This window comes from Xenopus laevis, chromosome 2L, assembly GCF_017654675.1.
Source record: "Xenopus laevis strain J_2021 chromosome 2L, Xenopus_laevis_v10.1, whole genome shotgun sequence".
Classification (NCBI taxonomy): Eukaryota; Metazoa; Chordata; class Amphibia; order Anura; family Pipidae; genus Xenopus; species Xenopus laevis.
Genome location: NC_054373.1, coordinates 72,908,290 through 72,931,131, shown reverse-complemented (window position 1 = coordinate 72,931,131; position 22,842 = coordinate 72,908,290). Strand labels below are relative to the sequence as shown.

The 22,842-nt window shown below is 42.6% G+C and overlaps 1 protein-coding gene across 1 annotated transcript in view; it reads right to left on the bottom strand.

Moving 5' to 3' along the window:
* LOC108708151 (synaptotagmin-2) overlaps positions 1-22,842 on the bottom strand; it is a 69,280-nt gene that overhangs the window by 33,787 nt on the left and 12,651 nt on the right. The gene's annotated exons all lie outside the window — the stretch shown is intronic.

Below are 22,842 nucleotides of genomic sequence, written 5' to 3'. Positions count from 1 at the left end.
TGACTTCAGCCACTCGGCCAGAATGAGCCCAACATCTTAATGCCATTTCTAATTTGAATGTGTTCCTTGAAGCTTGTTTGCCCATCACTCTGTTTAACTTTATCTCTTAATGAGCTCACACACTGTCAAAAAAGGCTAACTATTACATAAAGGGGAAAAAACATTACTATACAGAACTAAAACACAATCTAAATATATATATTTCACTATTCCACACCCACACCAGAGGCAACCCTGCTGGAATCCAGCCATCAGCCCCTTGAGGAGGAGGCAGCTACCTCGCAAAGCAACCACGGGGATCCCACCCTTGGAGAAGTCTGGAAAGATATATATATTTGCCCAAAAAAACAAGAAAATCATCTGTAAATAAAAAGTTTGGAACAAGAGATCCAAACTGCTTATCTCTGTGGTGGTTGTGAGCAAATTGCCATTTTGGAGTCTCGAGTTATAGCACTAGAGCAACAAATTGCAACACTATGGTCAATTGACAATCTTGAAAGGAGTCTCTTGCTCACTGAGCAGGACCTAGCGGGCCAGATCGCTTGGGGGGGGGGAACAGAACAGCAGCAGGATGTTGAGGCAGCTAGCTGGGTGACACTTAGGAAAACTAAGGTGGGCAAAAGGAATGGAGGTTGATCCTGAGTTTATTCAGCTCAACAAATTTGTCAGATTGTGTGAAGAAGATGGGAGTATGAACTCTGGATTGGCAATTCTAGAGGGGGCTGATCTCTCTAACAACCGGGAGACCAGTTTCCTCTAGTAGTGGTTGGGAGGAGAGGAGAGCAGAGTCAGGCCTAAGCAGATTGTGGTTGTAGGGGATTCAATTATTAGGAAAGTGGATATGGTAATCTGTCGTCCGGATCGCTACAACCAAACAGTTTGCTGTCTACCTGGTGACAGGGTTTGGCATGTGGTTGATCGGGTAGACAAGTTATTGGGTGGGGCTGGGCATGACCCAACTGTCTTAGTGCATATCGGTACTAATGACAAAATAAATGGTAGATTGAAGACCTGAAAGAGTGATTTCAGCGATCTAGACTCTAAGAACAAGGGGAGGTCTTCCAATGTAATTTTTTCTGAAATGTTGCCCGTGCCACGTGCAAGTTTAGGAAGACAGCGGGAGCTTAGGGAGCTAAATGCGTGGCTCAAGTCTTGGTGTAGGAAGGAAGGGTTTGGGTTCCTAGAGCACTGGGCTGATTTTTCCTTGGGGTACAAGCTATACAGTTGTGACAGTTTGCACCTCAATGGAAGGGGGTCCGCTGTGCTAGGGGAAAGAATGGCTATGAGTTTGGAGTGTTTAAACTAGGCAAGGGGGGAGTGGGTGAGATAAAGAATTATGGGGAAGCTAGGGTAGACGGCGCAGTGGGATTGGTAAGGGGTCATGGGGGGAGGAGTGAGGGGGGCATACAGTTTACCAGCTAAGGAGGTCCTTTAATATCAGAGGGGGGTCAACTAGTTGAGCTGAACTCATATTTTTCATCTGTCTACAAATGAGAAACCAGTTAATGAAGGTTCGCTTCTTAAAAGTCGCAATTCTAGTAATACAACTAATGACTAAAGGCTAGAACATGTTAAGATAAACAAAGATCCGGGCCGTATTGTATTCATCCCAACTCTATGATAGCCAAACCTCTTTACTTAATGTTTCAGGATTCACTTGAGATCTGGCGTAGTGCCGAGAGACTGGCAAATTGCTAATGTGGTGCAGCTACCTGTATTCAAAAAGGGATCCTGTTCTCAGCCTCAAAACTATAGGCCAGTAAGTCTGACATCAGTGGTAGGAAAGCTTTTCAAAGGGCTAATAAAGGATAAGATACTGGACTTCATAGCAAATCATAATACTATGGGTTTGTGCCAGCATGGTTTTATGCGTAATAGATCTTGCCAGACTAACTTAATTTCTTTTTATGAGAATGTAAGCAGGGACCTCAATTCTGGGATTGCAGTGGATGTGATTTACTTAGACTTTGCTAAAGCATTTGATACAGTGCCACACAGAAGGTTACTGGTTAAATTAAGGAATTTTGGCCTGGATAGAGAATTGGCTAAAAGATAGACTACAAAGAGTGGTGGTAAATGGAACATTTTCTAATTGGACAAGTGTTGTTAGTGGAGTACCACAGGGCTCTGTACTAGGTCCCTTGCTTTTCAACTTATTTATTAATGACCTGGGCCCCACTGTCCTACACCCACTGATAGCCTGGCTGCTTCATTATAAAGACAGGGACAAAATGCTACAAGAAGCCAGGAAAAAGGGCAACATCACCTTCGAAAATTCCAGGATCTCCATCAACCCGGACTTCTCTTTGGAAATTTGGAAACAGCATTTGAAGTTCACAGACATCAAAAAGCGGCTACAGAACTCAAATCTCCCGTACACCATGACATTCCAAGCAAAATTATTGCATATGGGAACAAGACCCACTACTTCACTACCCCAGAGGAAGTTTCTGCATAACTTGAAACCAGGCAAGTTAGGTCCCCATGCAGATGACATCTAGGGGAAACACTTGCTGATCACCTAAACATGCAAATGTCGTTATAACCAGCTCCAACAATCGATGCAAGGGCACAGAACTGATGACCTTCTAACTTTCGCTCCTGCAACAGTAATTGGGACGCTGGTCCACGCTTACCAGGTTATCTTTATAGTTGTGGGAATAGATCTGCTATCACAAATGTTGGAAGATGGTGAGGGGAAATGCAGGTGGTTACTTTTCCTAATATCACTACAACACTACAAGTGCACACTTACTCTTCTCAAGGCCAGCCGGTGCTGATACCAATTCAGGCTAACGTATGTTACTCATAACCCATAGCGGAAATAAACATTATCTCATGAAATGTTAGGGGCTTGGGTACACCAATTAAAAGGGGCTTAGTTAGTAACTTTCTGAAAAAACACCACCCGCACATTATATTACTACAGGAAACCCACCTAGATGAAAAGAAACTGACTACCCTCAAAGGACCATGGATAGCAGCAGCCTACCACTCCCCATTCTCTACATACTCCTGAGGGGTCTCCATTCTTATAGCTAAGTCATGCATGTTCACCCTACAACACATTATCTCGGACCCAGGGAGGCAGATACTTGATCATACAAGGGCAAATACAAGGTAAACTACTTACTATTGCCAATATTTATATCCCCCTCCCTACTGTGAGGATATTCTGCACACCATAATGGAGAGAATAGCCTCCCACTAGCCCTACTGCTAATAATGGGAGACTTCAATAATGTCATAAATGCCAACCTGGACAGGCTACCTAGATCTACCAGATGCAATCTATCTCTGGCTAAATGGGCTGATACCTTCAACCTAACTGACTTGTGGCGCTCCAGGCACACAGACCTGGCACAATTTAGCTTCTATAGTGCTATACATAAAACTTTGTCCCGCATCAACCTAGCACTGGAATCAACAGAAATGGAACTGGCCACCTTAGACACCCAGATACTCCCATACTGGTTAAACCACAACTGGGACCAAAGGCAAAAGATAAAACATGGCGACTGAGCCAATATTGGGTAAACCACTCCAAACTCGAAAAACCCATAGCTGATAGCATTCAAGAATTCCTCATGATAAATTACAACACCTAGTCGCCGCCAGTAGTTTGGGACGCCCTCAAAGCCTATGTAAGGGGGAAAACATGTCCCGCATTAAGCAACTGAACTCCCAATCCAGTGCTGAAATAGACTCCCTACAGCAGGGGTGCCCAGACTATTTTACCCTGAGATCTACTCTCAACACCTGGCCCCATCAGGAGATCTACCTTGATAAAAATAGTGGGCCATCTACCGTACGGCACAAGAACAAGTATCTCATGCCCATAAAATAGTTATAACACTACACTATACTAGCAGTTCCGCTGTAACTGCTGCTCAGGTGGGAGATTGGCACATGAGAACTTCCAGTCAGTCTGGGAGAGGGCTGGTGGGGGTTCCGCAGCTGGGGACACCAAGGTGGAGCCCGTGTTGGAGTTCCTGGAACCCCACAGGGCGAGAGGAAAACTGCATGCAATCACAGTGTCCCCTCCTATTTGACTCACCAAATGGCACTGATTGTCCCACACTAGTCATTCACATGGCATCTAGTAATCTGTGCCAGTGCTCTCAGCAATAAGCATGACTGGCTAAGCCAGGTACCCCATTGGCATGCTGAGCGCACTGCATCACTTGTTACCATCTGCTTCAGCTGCTACATAGCACCACTACATGAGTGCCCCCACCAATGTGTGCCCCCCCTCCCCTGCAGCCCTCTCTTTACTTGCTACCATCACTCAACTTGCACTCAGCAGCCGGCACTACACAGACCCCCATCCCCTGCACCCCACTTTCGAGTGAATGGAGTTCTGATCCTCAATGACATCCCATCCACATAACTCCCAACTGTCCTGTTTTTAGAGGGACAGTCCCTCTTTTGACAGCTCAACCTGCAGTCCCTCATTTGTACTGGAAAGTACAATTCTTCTCTGCACTGAACAGGCAGAAAAAATTAATTGGCTTTTGGCAGAGAGCCCAGAACAGCCACAGCTGCTTATAAGATACTTTTGTAACAATTTCAAGATAAGGAAATAAGTAATTGTAACAATATAAAATAACAGGTCCCTTGGGAAAAGTTAGACTCACAGCTTAAAGGGCAATTCACCTTCATTAGCAACCTGCCAAATTTTGTAAAATTAATTCTTTTTATTTCTAAAATGTTGGGAGGTATGTAGAATAACAGAATCCATGCAGGCTTGCTGAGTGCCGGGGGGGGTGGAGAGATAAGGCAGCGGACTGAGGGAGGGGAGGAGGGAGGACTGACATGCTGCAGCTGGGGAAGCGGCAGGTCTGCAAGTACTAACGCTGAATTGCCGGATCCTTAATCTGTTTTCCAATGTCGTCCTCTTCCAGTCCCCCCAAGGCGGCCATCTCTACTAAGCGACTGTGCGTTCCACAGCGGAACGCACTGGCCTTCACCAGCAGAGGGATCGGCGGCGGGTGTTCCACATCCCTTCCTCTCTGGTAGTAATCCATGCCGGCTGCAGGCTCCCTGAGTGCCGGGGGATGGAGATACAAGGAGAGAGGGGGAGGAGGGAACAGTGACACAATGCAGTTGGGGAAGGGGCAGGGCTGCAACTAACACTGAACCGCTGGGTCCTAAAGCCGCTGCTGTTTTTTGTCCTCTTCCTGTCCCCCCGAGTCAGCCATATTTCCTAAGGCACTGTGTGTTCGCACGGGCTTTCACCAGCAGCGGGAGCGGCAGTGGATGTTCCACGTTCCCTCCTCTCTGGTTCAGGCAGCTGGCAGGTCGAGGTCTACCAGGAACATTCCCGGGATCTACTGGTAGACCGCGATCGACGTCTTGGGCACCCCTGCCCTACAGAAAGCCACCTGTATTGCTGAACAAAGCTATGTCAAGAATCTTAACCCTCAAACACTGGCTGAATGGCAAAAGACACTGTCAATTACTGGTGGCCCAAACAGAACAGGTCAAAAAATAAGGATTTTTTTAGTTACCAGAAAATCCTTTTCTAGGCGGCCTAGACTGTCAATGCAAACACCATGGGTTAAGTATCCACCTCCGGAGGCAGGACAGAAGAAGAAGAATCTCGGCTCCTCCCCCTTGATATAAGCAGCTTCCTCCTGTTCCCCTCAGTTTGTGTATGTCAGCTTGGTTAGTAGGAGAACAGAGAAGGAGAATAGACAGGAGCGACAATAGATTCATTCAATTTAAACATTCAATAACATTCAACTATAACTGAACTAATAAAGGGTGGGGCATACTGACAGTCCAGGCCGTCTAGAAAAGGATTTTCTGGTAAGTAAAACGTCCTTATAACTCTAGACCGGCCCTTCCTGTCAGTGCAGACACCATGGGGACGTTCAAAAGCTGTCTTAGGTTCAGATTAGAATTACTGGTGTACAACTGCAGCCTGAAGCACTTTTCTACCAAAGGCTGCCGGTGCTGAATGAAACACATGTAGTTTGTAAAATTTGGCAAAAGTAGATAATGAGGCCCAAGTGACCGCTTTACAGATTTGTTCTTGCAAAGCCTAAGAAGTACTAAGAACTCTGGTGGAATGTGCCTTGACCTTAAATGGTCTGGGTTTCTTACTAATGTCATAAGCACAATTAATTGTCTCTACTAGCCATCTGGCTATTTAACGTTTAGATGCCAGAGACCCTTTATTAGCACCATAAGTGACTAGAAAAGCATCAGTCTTTCTTAAAGACTTTGATCTGTCAAGAAAGTAGCGTATTGCTCTGACTACATCTAGTTTGTGTAATGCCTTCTCCTTGGGATTAGACGGCTTTGGACATAAGGAAGGGAGATTCATTTTCTTCATTGATATGAAAGGCTGAGACCACTTTGGATGTAAAGGATGGGATTGTTCTGAAAACTGCCCTATCCTGGTGTAATAAGAGCCATGGTTCTTTGTGGTATAAGGCCGAAACCCGTTTTGCTGATGTAATGGCTAAGAGAAACGTCATCTTCCAGGTAAGACGTTTTAGTGAACATGATGCTAGAGGTTCAAATGGAGGTTCTTGTAGAACATTGAGCACTGTAGTGAGATCCCAGGGGGGTGTAGGAGGGGGGGTGTAGGGTCTCTATATGGTGGCCTGACTTTGCCAACTCCCTGCACGAATTGGATTATATCTGGTTCTCTTGCCCACTGATGCTGGAGCAATAACGACAGAGCTGAAATTTGACCTTTTATCGTAACTAAAGACAAACCTAAGTGGAAACCCTTAGGGGTATATTTATCAGAGTGAAGTTAATAGTGAAGTTCCGCCACTAGAGTGAAATTCCACCACTTTCCATTCATTTCTATGGGATTTTTAAAGGCGTATTTATCAAAGGGTGAACTTTCACTTTCACCCATTGATAAATATGCCTTTCAAAATCCCATAGAAATGAATTGTGAGCTGCGGAATTTCACTCTAGTGGCGGAACTTCACTCTTTGAGTAATTTTTTGCTTCCATGGTATAGTCATGGATTCACACCAGTCTATGAATGTCCGCCATGTCCTATAGTATACTTTAGTTGTAGATGGCTTCCTGGCATGCATTAATATGTCAGTGGCTCTTGCTGAAAAATCTTTTGACCGCCATAATTCGGCTTCAATAACCAGGCCAATAAATGTAGCCTTTGTAGATTGTCGTGTTTTATTGGACTCTGAGTGAGTAAGTCTGGTCGGAAGGGCAGACGCCACGGAGGAGCTGCCGACATGTTGATGAGTTCGGAGTACCATGCTCTTCTCGGCCAATCTGGGGCAATGAGGATGGTTGTTGTCCCCTCCTACTGCACTTTGCGTATTATTCTTGGAAGAATTGCAAGGGGTGGAAAGGCGTAGACCTTGTTGAAAGTCAAGGGTATGACTAAGGCGTCCACATATGCTGCCCCCGGGTCCAGTGACCTGGTGCAATATGTAGGTACCTTGTAATTGTCTTAACGCTAGCATGTCTATATCTGGTAACCCCCATCTGGATACCAGCTTTTGAAATATCTCTGGGTGAAGTGACCATTCCCCTTTATCTATTTGTTGGCTGTTTAAATAATCCGCTTCCCAATTCAGAACACCTGGGATGAACACTGCTGATATTGCTGGGACGTGGAATTCTGCCCAACTGAGCTATCTCCCTCATAGCTCGGTTGCTGCATGTTCCCTCTTGTTTGTTTATGTTAGCCACTGCTGTGGCATTGTCTGACTGGATTCTGAGTGGTCGATTGGATAACTCACCTGACCAATGCAGTACTGCATTTCTTATTGCTCTGATGTTCAGCACATTTATAGGTATTTGAGACTCCTCTGGTGACCAGGTTCCCTGGCACGTGCGAGGTGGCCATGTTGCCCCCCCCCGGTGAGACTGGCATCTGTGGTAACTACTGTCCATTGTAGAGCCCATGTCTTGCCCTGTGCCAGGTTGTGTGGTATTGTCCACCAAAGGAGCAAATCCTTGACTAGTCTGCTGAGTGGGATCTGTTGGGACAGGTTGAAGTGGTTATTGTTCCAACAGCGAAGAAAATGGTTTTGGAAAATTCTCATGTGGAATCGTCTGTATGGTAGTGCTTCCAAGGCCGCTGCCATGTAGCCTAGTTGCTGCACTTCTCCGCTGATATAGTGGACTGGAGACGAACTTGATGCGCCGATTATTGTTTGGATCTTTTCTGTTGTCAGCGAAATGGTCTGTAGGGAGGAATTGATTTGCTGCGTTGGTAGAAGTTGACTCTTGCTGTGATTCACTATCCAACCAAACTGTATTAATGTTGTGACACAAGACTGGGTGTACGTGAGACTCTGTTCGTAAGATGGGGATCTGATGAGCAAGTCGTCTAGATACGGAGTGATGGAGATCCCTAGACATCTGAGGTGAGCAATCAGAGGGCTGAGTATCTTTGTGAATACCCTAGGGGCAGTGCAAAGGACGAAAGGGAGTGCTCTGAACTGGTAATGATCGTCTAGAATCGTAAACCTCAGATATTGTTGGGGCTCCTTTCTGATGGGGACATGTAGGTAGGCATCCTGAAGGTCTACCTTTGTCATGTAGCACCCTTGTGTCATTGACATTAGTACTAGATAGTAGATTGATTCCATGCGGAATTTTTGCGTGGACACAAATGGATTTAGGGACTTCAAATTTAGTACTGGTCGGAATGACCCATCCTAGAAATACAGTAAAATTTGAAACTAGAAATAAATTTGAGTAAAATCCCCAGTAGCGTTCTGAGGAGGGAACAATTGTAATCACATTGTTGTTGAGTAGATCTGCAATTATGTTTAGTAAAGCTGTCTTTTTTGCTAGATTTGTTGGATTAGTTGAGCGTCTGAACATGCAAGGAGGTAGGGTGTTGAACGGAATTCGGTATCCTTCGTTGGTGATGGATAGTACCCAATTGTCTTGTATGTGGCTGTGCCACTGTGAAAAGAATTGTTGATGCCGTCCGCCTACCTTTGCTGCACACGATCTGTCGAAGTCAGGTTGAGTTGGGCTTTGAGGGCCCTGGCTTCCTGGTCTGTCTTGTTTGGTTGGACCAGGCCGGTCTGCCCTTTTTTGCTTCTCCAGCTGGGTGCAGATTCCGAAAAGTGGAGCTTTGGAAATTACGAAAGGAGCGTCCTTGTGCACCCCATGACCTATTGTACGGTCTGTTTGATTGTTCTGTTCTGGGTCTCTTTCCCAATGGCAGGAAAGTGCTTTTGCCCCCCATGACCTCTGTGATGATTTGCTTTAGGTCAGGACCGAAAAGAGAATCCCCAGTAAATTTTAGATTTAGTAACTTGGACTTGGAGGTTGTGTCTCCAGACCAATGACGCAGCCACAGTGCTCTACAACTGTGTCAATACGAGTTTTGGCTGCCAGGTCTGATAGGAAGGCTAAAGCAGAGCTAAGCCTTTGTAGTTCCTTTGTAGTTCCTCTTGTAATTCCTCAGGGGGAAGAGGATTTTTAAGGAGTTCCTGGCACCAGAATCTAGCTGTGCGTGCTAGGCCTGCAGATGCCACAGCTGGTCTGAGAATAGCAGAGGCATGTGTGTAGCCCTGTCTTAAAGAGATTTCCATCTTCTTGTCCATTGATTCCTTGAAGGCAGCCTCCTCTGTTGGTAGTGTTGTGTTCTTTGAGAGGCGAGCTATTGCTGAGTCTACTTTAGGAGCTTTGTCCCAAACCTTTTGCTGCTCCTCTGGAATAGGATAGGTGCTAAGGAAGCGCTGAGTTAATGTTAGGAGATGATCTGGTTTAGACCATTCATTCTCAATTAGTTGGGATACTGACTTAAATACTGGAAAAACTCGGGACTACCGTGGTCGGACGCCTAGGACTTTGAAGTGGCTGCTGTTTCATCTTTGATTTCTAGCGTAGCTAGCATCTCACGTAGGAGGCGTTTTGCTGTGTCTGGCCCTGCAAGTGAGCGATACTGCTGTTCTCTATCTGAGTCATCAGAGGAATTTTCACTAGCTAATAACTCTCCTGGTTCTGGATCACTATCTTGGTCGCTAGTCTCATTTGAGTAAGAAGAATTTGCATCTAAGTTCATCTGAGCTCTCCGCTTCTTACTATAGGTTGTCTTATGGAAGATTGAATTGTGGATTTAATCCAATCGAATAACTCTTCCATCTGAGGAGGCTTTGCAGAAGTGGAAGGATCTTGAGTTCCAACATTCTGGGGACTATTATCAGATTGTTGTAAAGGAATTGGATGAGGGGACAGTGTAGGTGCAGAATCCGGTGTGTCTGTGCAATCTAAACATATGTCCTGTTCCCCTTTGCGCAAAGTATGCTTGCAAGTCTTGCATTTTTTAAATTGGTTGTCTTTCTTTTCTTGGGAGTATTGATGATGGTGGTCATATCTCTCCTAAGATCGTCCAGCTCTAGCTGTGTATCCATATTAATGTATATGTATAGCAGAGAAAAATCAGTTTCAGTAACCTGTACCCTGTTTGTACCCCCTTAGTTGTATGCATGTTAGATGCCTTGCAGGCACTAATTGATTAGTGGGGACGCAACTGCTCTTGTCGCCTTGCTGGCTTTATAAGTGCTTTATCCCCTGTAGGCATTAACTGGCTTCAATAAGTGCCCAACTAATTATGCCGTATGGTCAATCTAATGGCAGTCCTTAGTACCCAAGTACACCTAAACGCCATGTATACAATTGTATGACAGTTTTACGGGGTAATAGAAAACTTCATGCAAGACATGAGCCTATAAGGGCCGTGCTTGCCTCTGCGCTGCCTAGCACAGATGATTCCTGTGGAGCAGGTGTAAATTCTACGCTACCACTACCTTTGGTAGTGGTAGCGTGCTATAGCACTTTTCTGGCAAGAGCCTCTTGCTGTGTCCGCCCTGGTGTTGCCTGCTGATCGTGGCAAAATCCAAAATGACGGCCGCTGTACGTGTCGCGCTGGAGACGCATACACGTTGGGCATCACTTTGGCACCCCTTTCCTCCAACCCGGAAGTGCGCGCCGTACTGGTAGGGCTGTCATAATTGCGCGCCCTAGGTTTTGCAATCCGGTGTGACAAAGTACCATTGTCTGAGAGAAGATATGCTGTGTGATGCAGCTTCCCTTCCCCTACCAACAGCCGCCAATCCTGAGGATGGTATAAGGCCATATATATCGGGGGGGGGGGGGAATGGCTGCCGTGTCCTGTGCTAGGATCCCTCCTGCTCATCAGTTGATCCTCTTTGCAGAATACAGTGCCTATAATAGAAAGAAGAATAAAATAAAATAAAACTGTCCTAACCTCCAGCAGGACAGAAGAAAAAACTGAGGGGAACAGGAGGAGCAAGCTGCTTATATCAAGGGGGAGGAGCCGAGATTCTTCTTCTGTCCTGCCTCCGGAGGATACTTAACCCATGGGTGTCTGCACTGACAGGAAGGGCTGGTCTACAGAAATCTACCCTATACCACACTGCAGACATTCTAGAATGGGGAGATAAGTGTGGTAAATTTGAAGCTTAATTTAGCAATGACAAAGCACAATCCGCAGCTATAACAACCATAAGACAGGCAGATGGTACTAATTACTACTAACCCTCTCCAGGTTAATGCGGCTTTCAGTCAATACTACTCAACCCCATACCAATTCAAAGTTAGTCGGTGAGGCTGAAATAATAGACTACCTACACTCAATAGAAATCTCCGCATTAAAAACTGCAGACAGCTGAGCACTGGAAAATCCAATTACTGTGGAGTAGGGTCTAGAGGCCATACAATCCTTCCCCTCTGAAAAAACACCAGGCCCAATGGCATTCTCATGGAATGGAATAAGAAATTCCAAGCCTGGCTTACCCTGTAACTTGTGAAACTGTACAATGGCATCCTAAAGGAGTCATCCCTGCCTGATTCAGTTCGTAGAGCACATATAATAGTTCTGCCAAACCTAAAAAAGACTTACAGGAATGTGCATCCTACAGACCAAGCTTACTAATAAATTGTGATGCCAAGATCTTAGCCAAAGTCCTAGCAACAATGCCTAAACCACATCGTCCACACCATCATAGCACCTGATCAGGCTTTGTGCCAGGCAGAACCACCTACATCAACCTAAGATGACTTTACGCCAATATATCTATAACACACGACACAGGCAGCAGAGACGTGGGTGCCTTAGACAAAGAAAAGGCATTTGATTCGGTAGAATGGCTGTACCTATGGAAAACTCTATGCACTTTTGGCTTCAAAATAAACATTATAAATGGATACAGGCAGTGCCGGGCCAAGCGGACCGGGCACCCCAGGCGACCCGGCCCGCCACCGCGCCCCCCCCTTGGGAGGAGGCAATGCCAGGCTCTTACTGACACAAACTACTGGGCACTATCTACAGCCCTGTATTGTCTTCAGCTGGCTCCGTTCAAACAACTGGCAAGTGGTACCTGTGGAAAGCAGAAGTACGAGGATCAGAGGCAGCGCTTGACTAAAACAGGACGCATGCATGCGCAGATCGCTGGAGGGTGAGAGAGTGAGACGGAGGGGAGGAGAGAGAGCGCTGGCAGTGGAGTAAAGGGGAGACAGCGTCGAGAGGGGAGAGCAGCGAACATGGGTAAGCAGAAGACAGGTACCTGCCCAGTGCCCCCCTTTGGTTGCGCCCTAGGCAGGTGCCTCTTCTGCCTACCCCTAGTTCCGGCCCTGGATACAGACACTGTACAACAAGGCCGAAGCTGCTAATCTAAATATATCCTCTTCCTTTTGGCTGTTCAGAAGTACAAGGCATAGATGCCGCCTCTCGCCACTCCTCTTTGCAATAGCAATGAAACCACTGGCAATTAAGATCCATAACTCTGATGACATAACTGGTCTTAAGCTAGATCCACTCACAGGAAAAATGTAATTGTTTGCCAATGATACCTTATTATACCTCGCCAACCCCTGAATGGACATGGAGGCCACTGTATCTATAAGCACACACACATGCTTCTCTGGTTTGAAAATCAACTAGCAAAAATGTAACCTTTTCACAATAGACAAACACCCTGTGCTACCTCCACTATTACCAAGAGGGCTGCAATGGGCTGACCAATTTAAATATCTTGGGGTGATGATACATGTGGACACCAACAAATTTCTATAACTAAATATAGGACCTCTTAAAAACCCTCTGGAACAAAAGTCAAAGCCTGGTCGGAACTTCCAATATAACTTTTGGGCCGCATTAACCTATTCAAAATGACTATTCTGCCAAAATGTATTCATATCTTTCGACAGTCACCCCAAAAGATACCCCCTAAACCTTCCTCAGGATAAGAACCCTTCTATCCCAGCTGGAATCAGTCCATACCCAAAATTAGCCTAGTGAAATTACAACTCCCTACGGATGTGGGAGGTCTGGCTGTCCCCAAATTTTTTTTTTACTATCTAGTGGCCAAACTACCTACTGCCTGGTCTCTGGACAACCCGGCAACATGGGTGTAGGCCCAGACTGTGGGCTCGTATAAAGGGCTTAAAAACCTGCTATATAGATAGAGGCTGCCTACACAAACAAAACAACTTCAGCTATGAGGGAAATTTTTTGGGAATGGAAAACAGCACTAAACATATTCCCCAAACCACAGGGCTACTGCTCCAACTACACCCCTCTCTGGTGCAACCCAAAATTACCACATTTGGAAACAATCCCGGATCCACAGCTTTGGGCCTCCTTCTGAATAAAATATGTGAGAGATATTCTACAACAATTGGGCATAGAGGACTTCGACATGTTAAAAAGAACCTTTGCAATTGCCAACACAATGTTCTTCTGGTGCCCTAAACAAAGACATCCTGTTCAAGCCCAGTTCCTTATTACCCCAATTACTATGACCCCAATGAGACTGGAGGAACTGGCCCACCTAATCAGGGCAAAGAACTGCAAGCTGCTCAGGCTCCTGGAACAATGGCAAAGAGAAATAACCATGCTGACTGAAGAAGCTTGGATAGCGTGGACTCACTATTTGACAATTTGGTTTAGGCCAGGGACAGATTAATGCAATTTAAATATCTACATAGGGCATATATCATGCCAAACATGCTCCACAGGATTGATATTGTTTTCTTGAAATTTTAATTTCTAGTTGTTAGAAAAAAAAAGTACAATGAATGCAATTGTAAGGAGTGCCCGGTGGCGCTCCTCTCCTCCTCAGTGCCGTGAGATGGCGGCACCCAGGAGTTGTGTCACGGCATCATGATGTGTTAGTGCCTCAAAATGTGCGGCGTCCAAGCGTGCAACATCGCGTCTGTTTGGTGCCAAAACTTCCTTTAATGGAAGCCTGGAATCAGAGCCCAATTATAGGTTCTCCGTTGGACGTTGCTGAGTGCTCTTACTGCTTGTATTACTTTTCTGGATCTTGACCTCGGCCTGTAATTTGACTACGAATTTTCGCTGCCTGTACTGACCTTCTGCCTGGATTAGACTGTGTTACTGCTGAACCCCTATGATACTGCATTTTGGAATTGTGCCTGCTGCTTTCTCCTCTGTCCCTCAATTTCAATCCAGAGCCGCGGGCCCTGACAGTAATAATCTCTTGGAAAACAGTTACTTATAACCAATGAATATACACTGTTTCAAATGATACCACAGACCAACCTGAATGTTCTACCAAAATATACTGATGTAAGGGAATACCACTGCTATAAAATGTGTCAATGTACTTAGTAACATAGTAATTTAGGTTGAAAAAAGACACACAATAGCAGAAAAATAGAGCTGGCACTACTCCGATACCCCAAAAAATATGATCAAATTAAGTAGAATCCAGGAGTCTCAAAATATTTGTAAAGTAGTACAAAAAAGTTATTGCATCTTGTATAAAAAAATAAAAGCCTGACGCGTTTCGTGTCCACACAGGACACTTAATCATAGACACACGTCCATCAAGTTCAACCCTTTGACTTTTTTTAACCTGCCTAACTGCCAGTTGATCCAGAGGAAGGCAAAACCCGCATCTGAAGCCTCTCCAATTTGCCTCAGAGGGGGGAAAAATTCCTTCCTGACTCCAAAATGGCACAGACTAGTCCCTGGATCACTTCTTCAATAAAAACACATTGTTAAAAAAATATGAGGAAGAACCTCTCCATAACAACAAGTACCATAAATACAATACAAAAAAGCTCCTTGTTTTTTCACTATAGCCGCTGAGTTAAGGGGAAGTGCATCATGGTCTTATTACTCAGTCACATTGTTTACTGGGGGACTTTATTTTAAAAACACTACAAAGAAAGTTAATTATTCACAGATGTATGTTTGTTGGCTGGGGCTTAAAAGCCCCCTGCTTTCCCAATAGAGCTCCTGAGCTAAGGGTAAGTACACATTTGTCAAATTGGTTGCTGAGAGACTTGATTTTAAAAGCACTACAAACTTAGAATGCTCATAAATAGTGTAGAACTCACGCACAATAGGGGGCCTTGACGGGGCACGTGAGCTTACATATATTGGCCAAAGTGTGGTACTAACACCTCATTTTTTGTAAAAATAATTTTTAATGGCAAACCATGTGCTGGCAATTTTTCTCTTTTTTCTTTGTGTACAAATATTGTCTTTTATCGTCAACTCCAGAATGTGGGTTAGTCCACACGCTGGCACAATGGTGTTTATTGCAGCTGGTCAATGCCACAGCATGAGTTAGACCGAGCACTGGCGATTTCTTTCTGTGTTTTGTTTACCATAAATACAATACCATAAATACAATGATGGTATGATATTTTGTGTATAATTAACATGGTTGGAGATATTGGCTAAGTCTGTTGCATTAATAAACTGACATTTTCCTGAATACACTTTGTAAAATGTTTTATATAGTGGTGGGCAAATTTCTCCCGATTTGCTTCGCTGAAAAAATCGCGAATTTCCTGCAAAATTCACAAAATGGCAAAAAAATTCCAGAAAAGAAATTATTGATGTTGTGCCAATTTTTTTTTTTGACGCTGGCGACAATTCCAGCAACAATTTGACTCGCGTTAAAGTTAATGTAGCAAATTGTCACTGATGTAAAAAAATATTTCACTGCAATTTCACGAATTTATTTGTCTGCGAAACGCGGAAATTCGCTGCGAATTCAGCCTGGTGAATAAATTCACCCATCACTAGTTGTATATTATTTTATTACTTTTTATTATTTCACTGTACAGTGTTGTTACACAAATAACAATATATGAATATAAATTCTAGTAATGAAGGGGAAAATTATTTCTTATTTAGTTTGAGACTCTTCATGTATGCATCAAGGTAATTGATCAGTAACTGGCTCTTTTTTTGGAGACAATTCATCTGCATACTTCTATGTTATACACTTTACCAAATATCCACGTAATCTTAGATCATTCTTGCAGGTGATCGATTGTATCTTCCATATTATGTTATGCCATTTGAAAGATTTTGAGAACATATGTGGAGAAGCACTAATCAGTTATACAAGATAGTCAACTATCTGATCTATCTACCTGATTACAAGAATTTTTCATAAACTTACTGGACAGCCTCTATACAGATAGAAGCAGGTTACCTATATGTCTGCATTTTTAAAAACATATTTAGCACCTATCAAATTTTTAGAATGTTGTGTAAATCAACTGGTAAAATTGCCAATTGAAGGACATGGGGATAATAATTTTAAGTTAAATGTGGTACAAAAAAATAAGATGTGGAAGGTAAAGAAGCTCATTTATAAAGAAACTAAAAGGATAAGATTCATTTTAATTTACATATAAATTATCTGTACACGGTGAAGAATCTTCTAAAGATATGTGGAGTTTCAACTGGATATTACAATGGATTTACCATTGGCCGTACATACACTATTACGTGTGGCCTTTGTTTCTAAAATGTAACCACAAGATGTCACTGCAAGACAGGCTATAAATTGTATTAGCTAGTAACACTTAATAACTTGACAAAGTGTCTATGGAGGCTTGCAATGTTGCTATATGTTTTCTCTGTGCCAATGTTGATTTTTAATTTTATTAATAGGTTTCTATTTTTTACTAATAAAGGTTAAGGTGGGTGCAGTTTTGGCCTGCCAAAGCAGCTCCTGTTTTGGAGTAGCCAGTCTGAGACTGAAACCTGTGGTTCTTTTGTTTTGAGAACTATTACCAGCATTAGCTCAGGGGCCATTTTTAGTGAGTATTTTTATTCAAGCCCAATCAAAAAATTGATTTGCTGAATCTTTAGAAGATGTAAAGATAGCCTTTGTATCTGTTGTAGTCCTTCCTTATTCAGACAGTGGAAAATCGTTTATGATCAATTTGATTATGTCTAATATGTGACCTGAAGCTAATAGTAATGGGAAAGTTCATTTCTGTGCTTTTTTGTTCTTCCACAAATATATCTTCCTGCTCAAATGAAGTATGATATGGAAACAAGAAACTAACATCTAACTAGCTTTTGAAGACTGGCAACTTATGCACAAGGATGCACATTATTTCCAGTCTATATAAAAAATTTACCACAAAATATGACTTTTATGGAAGAAGATAAGGAATGATACAATGAAAACTAGTGACACTGCCCCTACCAATGCTAAATTGTTACAAACAAAACTGCCGCTTTTCATTTAAAGTAAAGAAACAGAACTGCCACAAAATGTATTCCAAGCAATGTGATGGGTCTATTACATACATGCAGTATGCTGTGAGAATTCTCTTGTTTTAGATTCATCAGCACACTGACAAATGTAGGGTCTGTCTATCTGAAACATTGTCCCTTCATTAAATTATTTCTTTGGCCTTGATAAATGAGCTAATATACCTAAAATCTAGGTATATTAATATTATTTCTTCTCTAATATGTTTCAGAGAGACATGTACAGATATGCAATTTTGCATCCTCTACAGGTATAAATATGTCTGGGAGCAGTTTTAATTAATGTTTAGGAAAGGATAAAAGAGAAGATGGAAAGCGAAACATGAAAGTGCGGATCCCATAGAGTTCAATAATATGGTGTTTCCTTGTCGTATTGGTGTTTCTGCTGAAAAACAAAAATAATGGAATCACTTGGCGGATGTTGACTTGCAAGTGCCCCATGGGAATTGCTATAGTGAGTATTCCATTATTTTCAGTAGGGCGTAATTTTGTGTGTTTTACTATAAACAATTATAATATAATAGTAAGTTTTTTGTATTTGTATTTTTTACAGGATTAATTGTCTTAGATGTGCCCAATATGAAACGTCAGGGTTTTTATGAAGGGATTTTTAGCTGATTTAACATTTTAGACACTATTGGTGATGTTTATTATTTATATATAATAACATTGTGTAAAATCACTATCTCGTATTAATTTTAATGGCAATTTTGAAGGCTATACCCTATATGTAATAAAAGGCACTAAGTTTGCCCAAGAGCAGTTTTTATAACTCTTTATTTATTTGAAGTTTTAACAAGTCATTGCATATCATCACATTTCAGACTCATCATTTCACATCAGATTAGGTAATCTAATGGTAAGGCATTCACAATCGTACAAGTAAGTCCTATGGAGTAACGTCCATGGGTGCATACCATTTAGTGTGTAAACGTAGGAAATAGAGATTGATATGAGTCGTGCACAATAGACTAGTGCATTATGCAAAAATAATAGAAAACAAGAAAAAGAAAAATAATTAAACTATAAACCATTTGAGCCCGGGGGAATCAGAAGAGAGGACCATATGCATACTTAAAGGGAAGAGGGGGTATATCCCCTTAAGTGTCACATTGCTCCTGAGAGAGTAGACATCCGTGGGTGGGAAGGGAGTTAGTCAGAGGTAGGGTGTATCAAGTCCCATTGTGACCATACTTTATCAAAGAGCATTAACTGGTATCGATGTAGTGCTGCCAAATACTCCATCCGTCTCACATCTTGGATGGCTGTTTTTAGTTCGTTATCTGAAGGAGCTCTCAGAGTCTTCCAGTTTCGAGCTAAAAGACGTTTATCTGCGGTTAGTATAAGGTTGGCCTGTTTCTGTACATTTTTCTTTAATCTGGGAAATGGTTTCCCTAAGAGGAACGTTTGCGGGTCTAAATGCAGGGGTTGTCCCAGTAGGGGTTCTAGTAATGCTAGAACTCCCTTTCAATAATCCACTAACATGGGGCAAGTCCAGAATATGTGGTATAATGTGCCTTCTTCACCACATTGTCTCCAACATGATGCTGTGGTAGTTGGATATATAGAGTGTAGTTTGGCGGGTGTCATATACCAATGTGTTAGGATTTTATAGTTAACCTCTTTATGTGTTACACATGCCGAAGCCTTCCTGAGGTTTTCCCATATTGTAGTCCAATCGTGTAAGGAGAGCTCTTCTCCTAAGGTCTGTTCCCATAATAGCATATATCTGTGTTTCACAAATGAAAGTGCCATGTCCATCATGAGGATTCCATAAATATCTGAAATTAGACCTTTTCTATGGGATCTAGTTGCCATAATAGTGTCCATTGGAGTTTGGTTTTGAGGTAGTTGGGGATCAATCATCCTCAAGACATAATGCCGGATCTGCAGGTATTGATAAAAAATTGCATTGGGTAAGTCACCATGTTGAGCTTGTAGTTCCTGGAAGGTATGGAGATTGTGAGTCAACGGGTTGTAGAAGTCCCTCACCTGCGTTAGATCATTTCTCGACCAGGGTTGGGTAAATGTGGTGGACAGGCCAGGGACAAAGTCCGGGTCGCCAAAGATAGGGGTCAATCTGTGAGGGCCTTTAACAATATTGTAACGTGACTTGGAAAAGTTCCATATGGCCAAAGTCAGTTTCATAAAATTCAGTGTAATGTCTTTCAAGGGAATCAGTTTGTTAATATCCGACAGTAAAAAGGCTATTGTATATGGAAACATTGCATCATTTTCAATCATAACCCATTTACCACAGTGTGATTTGTCAGACCAGGCTACTGCTTGTCGAAGTTGCGCTGCTAGGAAATATTTTTTAATATCTGGAGCACCCAGGCTCCCCATTTAATTGGGGTCATTAGTACCTTTCTAGCTATCCTATGTGACTTGGAGGCCCAAATGAATTTAGTAAGTCTAGCCTGTAGAACCTTCATGACTTTGTTAGGTATACGGATAGGGAGTGTTTCGAAGTGGTAAAGTAGTCTAGGGAGGGATACCATTTTGATCGTGGTCATCCTACCAAACCAGGAAAGCGTATGGGAGTTCCACTTCTCCAGGTCACTATAGAGCTGTGAGAGAAGGGGGGATGTAATTTTCCTTGTATAGCGTTGCATAAGTAGGGGTAATCCTGATACCTAAGTACTTAATATAATCAGATTTCCATTTATAGTTAAAATTTAATTGTAGGAGTTTGGTTTGAGAGTGAGGTATATTTATTGGGAGAGCCTCAGATTTATCCTGATTAATCTTGTGATTGGAGAGCTTACTGTATGTTTCTAACAAAGCGTGTAATATTGAGTAGGACATCATCAGCGAATAAGGATATTTTGTAAGTTTTTCCTCAGTGAGTGATGCCATGTATATTCGGAGAATTCCTTACTGCAGTAGCCAGGGGTTCAATTGAGAGTGCATATATCAAGGGAGAAAGAGGGCATCCTTGGCGTGTGCCATTGGATATCGGAATAGTAGAGGAGAGGTACCCCTCTATTTTATCTGCTGCTGTGGGATTAGAGTAAATAGCTGTGATTGCATTATGGAAGGGACCCCCAAACCCCATTAGATCTAACACTTTGTTCATGTATGCCCAATTAAGGCAATCAAAGGCCTTCTCCGCGTCTAGACTCAGGACCAGGAGGGGGGTTTGAGCCGTATTTGCTATATCAATGAGATTAATCTCTTTCCTAGTGTTGTCTCCTGCCTGTCTATTGGAGATGAAACCCACCTGGTCCTTGTCTATCAGCAAAGGCATAAGCTTGGTCGGGCGATTGGCCATAATTTTACTGAAAATTTTGAGATCTGCATTTAGTAAAACAATTTGGCAATAACTAGCGCAGTTCTGGGGGTCCTTTCCTTCCTTTAAAATCAGGGAAATATAGGAATAGAGCATAGAGGGAGGTGCGGTGGAGTCGTCTAGGATATTATTGAAAATTACAAGCAATTGTGGACCCAATACCTTATAAAAGGTCTTGTAGTATAGATAAGTTAGACCATCTGGTCCGGGGGCTTTTTTCGTTGGCGAAAATTTAAGGATGTCCTGGAGTTCCTCATCGGTAATAGGAGCGTTAAGGGTGGATTTAGCTTCATCAGTTAGAGTAGGAAGCTGTGACGGGGATAACATGTCCTGAACGTGCCGTTCTAAATCTCTAGAGATTTTTTTTGGGGGGGGGGGTAAATTATAAAGTGAGTTGTAATAGGCCTGAAATGTATTAAGTATCTGGTCTCTAGTGTGAGTTAGGTTACCTTGTTTATCTCGGATGGCTAAAATAGCTCTTTGAGCCTTTTGGTCCTTTAATTTGCGGGCCAGGAGTGTGTGAACTTTATTACCGTATTCGTAATACCGTTGTCTCGTGTATGTGATTGCCTTTTCTACCTGTGCTATGGCTAAGTCTCGTAACTGTCCCCTGAGTGAGGCAATGCGAGCTAGTATAGGAATACTTGGATTGCAGGCGTATTTAATCTCTAGCTTTTTAAGTTGTCGAGTCAGCAGTAATCTATGTTGGGACGTCGATTTTTTCAGGTTAGTTGCAATTGCTATGAGTTCACCTCTCACCCATGCCTTATGAGCTTCCCAAGTCGTAAAAGGAGAGGAAACTGACCCTTGGTTCCTTTCAAAAAAGTCTTTGAGCCCAGTCGCTAGTTGTATTTTAGTATCATTATATGTCAACAGAGTCTCATTGAGTCTCCATTGGAAAGGTTTTCTCTGTATAGGTGAGATTTTAAGTGTTATCTCGACCAGGGCATGGTCAGACCAGGTGATCTGGTGTATGTCTGCATTGATTAAGGCTACTAGGGATTCGTGATTGATCAAAAAGTAGTCTAAACGTTTTTGGGAACCATGGGGGTGGGATGAAAAGGTGAATGTTTTTTCCGTTGCCTAAATTGTTTAGAACTTCTCTCTCTATCACTATTTATTGGTTTTCCCACTCTGTCTAGGGTTGATGAGTGTAGCAGATTAAAATCTCCCCCGGGATGTTTGCTTTTAAACAGGTGATAAGTAAATGCTACCTGCTGATTGGTTGCTATGGGTTACTGCTCCTGGGCAAACTATGCTTTTTATTGTAATATATTTAGCAAAAAAAAAATTTTTTTTTGAATGTATTGACCCATAGCAATGCTAATTTTGCATGTAGTGATTTTATTAACATATGAGCGACATCTAGTGGCAGAAGGCACAATTTGCACAATTTTTTATATTGTTCAAAGGCTAGCATTTGAATGAACTTTATAGGGACATTATTAATGTTTTTTGTTTGTTTGGTTTTTGCTTTAATAGTTAAGTGACTACCATCAAACCATGCAGACGTTAAGTAAAAAAAATATTAGCATAGCATATGATAGTGGTAAGTACATGCTTATGTTCATATCTGTGTCGCCAATCTAGCATTATTCTTACATATGCATCCAGATAGGTGCTTCTGTATAAATTGTTCCATAAAGTTAATAACTTTAGCAAAATATAATACAAATCTATTTAACAATATGGGCGCACTTGTAAGCTTGATATTAACTGAGGTTCTTTAGAGATTCCACTTCAGTTGTTTAGCCTTAATTATTTGTTGTCAGAGTATCGCATTGGTAGCCTATAATTTTCATGTAGGGATGATTATTAATTAGACTGGGCTTAAGCAGAGTCCTGAGCAGGATTTCTTACACAAAAGTTCCCCATTGTGTCAATGATGACTTCCCCACATCCATCAAAAATATATCTAACTTGCTATTAAAGTAGCATGCTTGGATTGAGTAACAGTACGCATGATCTTTCTGCAGTGGAGCCTTGTGTTCCATAAGTCTAAAAGGTTTTA